Source organism: Heloderma suspectum, chromosome 5 (assembly GCF_057233095.1).
Source record: "Heloderma suspectum isolate Gila_16-S chromosome 5, 16-S_ref, whole genome shotgun sequence".
In the NCBI taxonomy this organism is placed as follows: domain Eukaryota; kingdom Metazoa; phylum Chordata; class Lepidosauria; order Squamata; family Helodermatidae; genus Heloderma; species Heloderma suspectum.
In genome coordinates, this window is record NC_139462.1 from 127,660,101 (window position 1) to 127,667,921 (window position 7,821).

A 7,821-nucleotide genomic window follows, 5' to 3' on the forward strand; every position below is an offset into this window, starting at 1 on the left:
GCCAGCTGCAGGGCTACTTGTGTCCGCAGATGGACTGCTTGTGAAAAGTGAGTCTGTGGTGAAGTCACCTCTGCTGGTGCTTGTGTCAACCGCAGGGGTACTTGTGTCCCCAGACGGAGTGCTCGTGAAAGGTGACTTTGTCATGGTCCCATCCACTGTGGGGCTTGTGCCACCTGCAGGGCTACTCGTATCCCCAGACGGAGTGCTCGTGAAAGGTGACTTTGTCATGGTCACATCCACTGTGGGGCTCGTGCCAGCTGCAGGGCTACTTGTGTCTGCAGATGGACTGCTTGTGAAAAGCGAATCTGTGGTGAAGTCACCTCTGCTGGTGCTTGTGTCAACCGCAGGGGTACTTGTGTCCCCAGACGGAGTGCTCGTGAAAGGTGACTTTGTCATGGTCACATCCACTGTGGGGCTCGTGCCAGCTGCAGGGCTACTTGTGTCCGCAGATGGACTGCTTGTGAAAAGCGAGTCTGTGGTGAAGTCACCTCTGCTGGTGCTTGTGTCAACCGCAGGGCTACTCGTATCCCCAGACGGAGTGCTCGTGAAAGGTGACTTTGTCATGGTCCCATCCACTGTGGGGCTTGTGCCACCTGCAGGGCTACTCGTATCCCCAGACGGAGTGCTCGTGAAAGGTGACTTTGTCATGGTCACATCCACTGTGGGGCTTGTGCCAGCTGCAGGGCTACTTGTGTCCGCAGATGGACTGCTTGTGAAAAGTGAGTCTGTGGTGAAGTCACCTCTGCTGGTGCTTGTGTCAACCGCAGGAGTACTTGTGTCCCCAGACGGAGTGCTCGTGAAAGGTGACTTTGTCATGGTCACATCCACTGTGGGGCTTGTGCCACCTGCAGGGCTACTCGTATCCCCAGACGGAGTGCTCGTGAAAGGTGACTTTGTCATGGTCACATCCACTGTGGGGCTCGTGCCAGCTGCAGGGCTACTTGTGTCTGCAGATGGACTGCTTGTGAAAAGCGAGTCTGTGGTGAAGTCACCTCTGCTGGTGCTTGTGTCAACCGCAGGGGTACTTGTGTCCTCAGACGGAGTGCTCGTGAAAGGTGACTTTGTCATGGTCACATCCACTGTGGGGCTCGTGCCAGCTGCAGGGCTACTTGTGTCTGCAGATGGACTGCTTGTGAAAAGCGAATCTGTGGTGAAGTCACCTCTGCTGGTGCTTGTGTCAACCGCAGGGGTACTTGTGTCCCCAGACGGAGTGCTCGTGAAAGGTGACTTTGTCATGGTCACATCCACTGTGGGGCTTGTGCCACCTGCAGGGCTACTCGTATCCCCAGACGGAGTGCTCGTGAAAGGTGACTTTGTCATGGTCACATCCACTGTGGGGCTCGTGCCAGCTGCAGGGCTACTTGTGTCCGCAGATGGACTGCTTGTGAAAAGTGAGTCTGTGGTGAAGTCACCTCTGCTGGTGCTTGTGTCAACCGCAGGAGTACTTGTGTCCCCAGACGGAGTGCTCGTGAAAGGTGACTTTGTCATGGTCCCATCCACTGTGGGGCTTGTGCCACCTGCAGGGCTACTCGTATCCCCAGACGGAGTGCTCGTGAAAGGTGACTTTGTCATGGTCACATCCACTGTGGGGCTCGTGCCAGCTGCAGGGCTACTTGTGTCTGCAGATGGACTGCTTGTGAAAAGCGAGTCTGTGGTGAAGTCACCTCTGCTGGTGCTTGTGTCAACCGCAGGGGTACTTGTGTCCTCAGACGGAGTGCTCGTGAAAGGTGACTTTGTCATGGTCACATCCACTGTGGGGCTCGTGCCAGCTGCAGGGCTACTTGTGTCTGCAGATGGACTGCTTGTGAAAAGCGAATCTGTGGTGAAGTCACCTCTGCTGGTGCTTGTGTCAACCGCAGGGGTACTTGTGTCCCCAGACGGAGTGCTCGTGAAAGGTGACTTTGTCATGGTCACATCCACTGTGGGGCTTGTGCCACCTGCAGGGCTACTCGTATCCCCAGACGGAGTGCTCGTGAAAGGTGACTTTGTCATGGTCACATCCACTGTGGGGCTCGTGCCAGCTGCAGGGCTACTTGTGTCCGCAGATGGACTGCTTGTGAAAAGTGAGTCTGTGGTGAAGTCACCTCTGCTGGTGCTTGTGTCAACCGCAGGGGTACTTGTGTCCCCAGACGGAGTGCTCGTGAAAGGTGACTTTGTCATGGTCCCATCCACTGTGGGGCTTGTGCCACCTGCAGGGCTACTCGTATCCCCAGACGGAGTGCTCGTGAAAGGTGAGTTTGTTCTGATCACATCCACTGTGGGGTTTGTGACAGCTGCAGGGCTACTTGTGTCCCCAGACGGAGTGCTTGTGAAAGGTGACTTTGTTGTGATCACATCCACTGTGGGGCTGGTCTCCAGTGGGGAGTTAGCTGTGCCCCCAGACTGCATGTTTTGTGGTGGGTTGTTGATTGCAGAAGACACAGTGCTGTTGACTCCTCCAATGTGTGCAGAATCAAGTACTGCCATTTGGCTGCTTTCATCGTCACCGCTTTCCAAGAACCCCCACAGAAGAGGTTCTCCTTTTTCCAGATCATGAAGTTGATGTTTGCCTCTGCTCTCATCTCTGAATCCACCTGTGGAATGACAAGCACATTGTTGACATAGCGGACACTATCAATGTGGCCCCTAAACTTTGAAGAGATTAGGAACTCTCATGGCTGCTACGGATATCTTAAGTTCTGAGACTCTTTTCCAGATCCCATTATTTAACTATTCCACAGGTATTGGAGGGACTAGTAGAGTTGTTTCTCGGTTAACCATAGGATGTGCCTCAAATCCAATGAAGCACTGCACTATAGCCCTGTTCAGGCATTCCAAAAAGGGTTAAAGTGAGCACCTGAGGAGAAGGAGTGCTCCAGCATGCCCCTGTACCTGAGAAAATCAGAGTTCTCAATTCTCCTCTCCAGACAGTTGCCTTCCATGGGTAGAGGGTGATGAATGTGAAGGAATGGGGTTCAAAACCCCAGCCTGGGGCCCTCCAGATGTGCTAGACTACAACTTCCCTCATCAAGGGCCATGCTGGCTGGGGGTGATGGGAGTTGTAGTTCAACACATCTGAAGGGCCCCAGGGAGGGAAAGCTGGGCTAGAAGAAATTGGCTTCGGGAATGAGGTGGGCTGGAAAGAAGTGCATTACTCTACTGGAGCCACATCTCCCATTCCTTCCTTAGCCCATTGCTGCCGCTGCCGCTGCCACTACCCATTCTGTGGATCTCCAAGGACACCCCTCCGCCAATGCCTAGCTCAGTCATGCATTTGGGCCTCGCCAGCTCTCTGGAGTGATGTGCCGGCCCCCTGGCTCTCCAGAGAGCAGCAATGGGGCAGGAGACACACCATAAGACGTGGTGCCAAAGGGGACGGAGGGAGGGAGGGAGGGACGGAGGGAGGGAGGGAGATGGACGTGGTGATGGGCACATGGGCAGGTGGGGGTGGAGGTGGAGGGCTGGTGCGGAGAGAGGGAGACAGACACGGCAGGTGGGGGGAGGGAGGGAGGGAGAAGGAGGCAATAAGCAGGTGTGTGGTGGAGACGGACACAGCATGTGCATGCGGGGAGGGAGGGAGACAAGTGCAGTGGCGGCAAGGGGCGGCATGTGTGTTCTCCCCCCCCAGGCAGTGGGAGAGCTTGTGCCTGCACTGTGCATACCCACAGTGAGCTCTGGGCCACCCAAACCATTCACCCACAAGCAGCTCCAGGAGAATGTCCTGTATTCATTGCAGTAGAATTGTAACCAGCCCATTTGAGTGCAAGACAAGGTAAGTAAAACTACTGAGGAACAGGGGGAGCAGCCTTAGGGAGAGCTCATCTCCCAGCGGCCTCTGCTCCCTAACATGTAACTTATCAGTGTGTGAGGGGAAGAAGGAAAGGGGGAGGGGAACTCCTTTTTTAAATGACATATTAATCAGCATGACCAGGAGGAAGCTGACACAACAATTATTCTTCATGCCATCGATGCCAGTAAGAACTTCCCTTCAGGAGAACTGGGTGTATCCACCTGACACCGATGTCCCCTTGCTGCAGGTGCATTGGTATCCACAGTGCTGCCCAAACACCCAATTAATGACAGAAAAGGACTCATCGAAGCAGGCAATCCCAGCTTGGCCCATATAGCAGGCTCAAGGTGAGGAAAGCACCTCCTAGCCTTTCATGCATTCACTGGTGCTGATGCTACCAGCAAATTTTCTGGCACAGGCAAAGGTACGCTCTTCAGAACATTTCTGACCTCTTAGCTACAGATTCTTTGTGTGTTTCAGACTCTGGGCCATGAAGATTTCCTCCCTTGTGACAAAACAGTTGAAGCTCTGGAGAGATTTGTAAAGACTCTATAGGTACAATACCCCACACAGAAAGACACTGGGACTCTGCTGGCACCTGTTCATGCAGAAGCACGCTGAAGGGAGGAAACTACCTCCAGCCCCAACTGTATGTTTCAAGAGCACATTTGGTGGCAATGTTCTGGGTCCATGCTGATCGTCTGCAATCATATTTTCCATCCCCAACCACGTTATGGATGGAAGGATGAGGGGGGCACTCAACAGCGTGGTGTCTTGATCCCCAGCACCACAGCACATCCCACCCCTGAGAAAATGCTCATACAAGAAGGGATGTGGCTCTGGAAGATGCAGTTGTTTGGAAGCCACCATGTGCTGAGATGTGTGGGTCCGATGAACAGTGCCGAAATGTCACAGAATATGTAAGCATGTCAGATGCACTAGGGCACCCTTCCCCAACCAGATGGCGTTGGACTACAACTTCCATCAGCCCCAGCCAGCATGGACAATCGTCAGGAATTTATGTTGGGAGTTGTAGTCCAAAGCATCTGGCAGGCACCAGGTTGGGGACGGCTGCACTAGGGATTAATGAGACTGATGAAGACAAGGGCAATCAACTCAGTGACGGTTACCAAGGTTCACATCCTGATAAGCTGCACTCAGAACACACCATTTGCGATGTAGTAAACTACTGTGTTTGCCTTGAAAATTTATATTTTATGATCCTCCAAGCTTACAGTTAAAAGGTTTGAAACAGTTTCACAGTTAAAAATGCTGGGATTAATAAATTAATGTAGACAGTTTTCTAGGTATCACAATGACTGGGCTTTTTTTCTTGAAACTGAGGAAGTATTATTCTGTGAAGTTTACATTTTCATGAAAACTTCACACCACCATAGCAAACAACATCTTTTTATACCCTTGTATGGAATATCATAATGCATTCCTGTTTAAAAATCTAGAGTCGGCCCCAGTTCCTTATATATGTTTTACATACATAGCAATCCTACATGAAATAATACATTTCTTGTTCTCATTATGTGGTGTTTGAAATATGGACTTTCTGACAAGTTCCATTAGGGCATTTCCCATGACATTGACACCAGGGTCTGGGGATCCAATAACTATCTGGTATATGAAATTTCATTTCAATCGGAGCATTTCAGTCAGAACTGGACACAGTATTCAAGGTGAGGTCTGATTAGCGCAGAGTAGAGTGGAACTATTACTTCCTGTGATTTAAAAATTTTACTTCTATTGATGCAACCTAAAATTGCATTTGCCTTTTTGCAGCCACATCACACTGCCGGCTCATATTCAGCTTGTGATCGACTCCAACTGCAAGATCCTTTTCACACATACAATTTCTAAGCCAGGTATCCCCCACCTGTGCATTTGATTTCTCTTTCCTTAATGAAGAACTTCGACCTTGGTTCTGTTAAATTTCATTCTGTTCTTTTCTGCCCAATTTTCTAAGCTACCAAGATCATTTTGAATTGTGTTTCTGTCTTCTAAGCTAGTAGCTATCCCATCTGCAAATTTTATGTCATCTGCAAATTTGATAAGCATGTAGTAGACAAGCACTCTGGTTCCAGATTTGCTTTTCTTATTTTATAGTGCATACTCACTGCTTGCCTTCACTATCCTATCGTAATTACTTTAATAACCTTTACTCACTTGGACTATTAGTAGGGCTGTGCAGGGACCCCCGATCTGACTCGGAAGCCACTTTGTGGCTTCAGAGGCAGGCCTGATTTGGCTTGGGCTGATTCAGGGGACCCCCGACCCGACTCAGGCCCAAACCCGAAGCGGGATTTGGATGCCGAACCAAATTGTTATTGCAGGGAGTTGCCATTTTTAAAATGGCGACTCCCTGCAATAACAGTTGGCGCGTGTCCAGGCCTCAGGAGCTGGCAGTGGTGATAACGGCGGGGGGTGGAGGACGAGGAGAAGATGGTGGCGATGACGGCGGTGGAGGTGGCAGAGGAGGAGGCGGGCGGCTCAGGTAAGGACCTGGAGGCGCCGGCATGGCTGGGCCGGGGGCACTGAAGCTCTGAAGCACATCAAGCGCTTTGGAGAGCCCCCAATCCGCTCCGGGTTGCTACATACCCCCTCCGCTTCACCTCGGAAAGGGCTCAAAGTGACCCGAAGGAGCCTGCTTCGACTCGGGGTTTGGGCCTCGGCCAAAGTGGTGAACAGCCCTATTAGTCAGGATTGGATTCTTATTTACACTTTTAAAGTGTAAATTTGCATGCTTTTCCCCTCACTCTGCCTAGGCTGTTTGGGTTATGTTTTACTGAGTAAGTCATGGAAGAAGGGAATACTGGGAGCTTAATATTACCGAACGTACTCTCTTAGACAAAGTTTTATAGAAATGTACACACATTCTCAAGGCAACATTTTATACAAACTTGCACACATTCTCAGGACATGCATCTGTTAAGGGACCTCTTAATTTTTGCAGTAGTGTATCTTGGCAGTGTAAGGCCCCAGGCCTGATTAGTAGTTTTGGAGGGGTTTAGATGATCCATAATACTCTCTGACTTTGGTTCAGTTGGCCGCTGTTTTCCCTAACAGGCCTCTTGATTTACCAGGATGAGTCAAAGGTCAATAGCACACATTCCATACTAAGGAGCTGGAGTGTCTTATCAAGATGTGCCTGGGAAGTGAAGCTTGTTTGCCTTAAAGCTGCAGATGTCTGTGCTGGGAAAGCTCTGATTGTTTCCCTTCTGACCAAGCACTGTTAGCCTATGCTGGGAAAGTTGTAGATGAATGCTAAATAACGCTTGCTGTTGCCATGCTGCCTCAGTGCTAACATGTATGGTATAAAACCCATTTTACCTTATGGCTCTGAGTTCAGAGAAGCTGTCTGATCCAACCACTGGGTATGCCTGTGTGCTGATGGTACTCAATAAAGTACTTCTTGTAAATAAACCTGGATCTGATTTATCACTATCCTGGCACCTCTAAATTAAGAGGCCTACTGCAGGGGAAATACAATTGGCACAGCGAGCAGGGTGCCTAGGAGACTGCTATATTCAGATTCAAAGGGAAGGAAGATGCAGTTGTTGGTGTGTTAAACTGGGCTGTCCACAGTTGGAGCTGTGGGATCCGGTCGCAAAGCAGTCGATGGTCCTGAGTGGCCTGGGAGCCTGCCCAGAGGCTAAGAAGGACTGCATGCCAGTGGCTCTGGAAACTGCGTTGGAATCTCTGCAGCTGGAAAAGTGGTCAGCTAAGGAGGCATAGAGTGCAGGAACTCTGGCATGGCTATTGCTGACAGCATTGCAAACTGTCGGGCAGAAGGAGTCAGAACGGAGAGAGAAAGCAAAAAAGCTCAAGGACGAGCTGGGGAAAGAACAAGATCTGAGGATGTTAATTAGAAAAACGTTGCAAGATAGCCTGGCCTCAAACAAGGCGTGGGAGCAAGAGGCTGAAGAAGTAACCATTAGATAGATATGCTGAGCTTGGAAGAATTGCCCAAAGAGTGCCGGAGTGTGCAACATCATCACCTCATCTAATTGGGATGAAATCCCTAGGAAGTGGAAACCCAGATG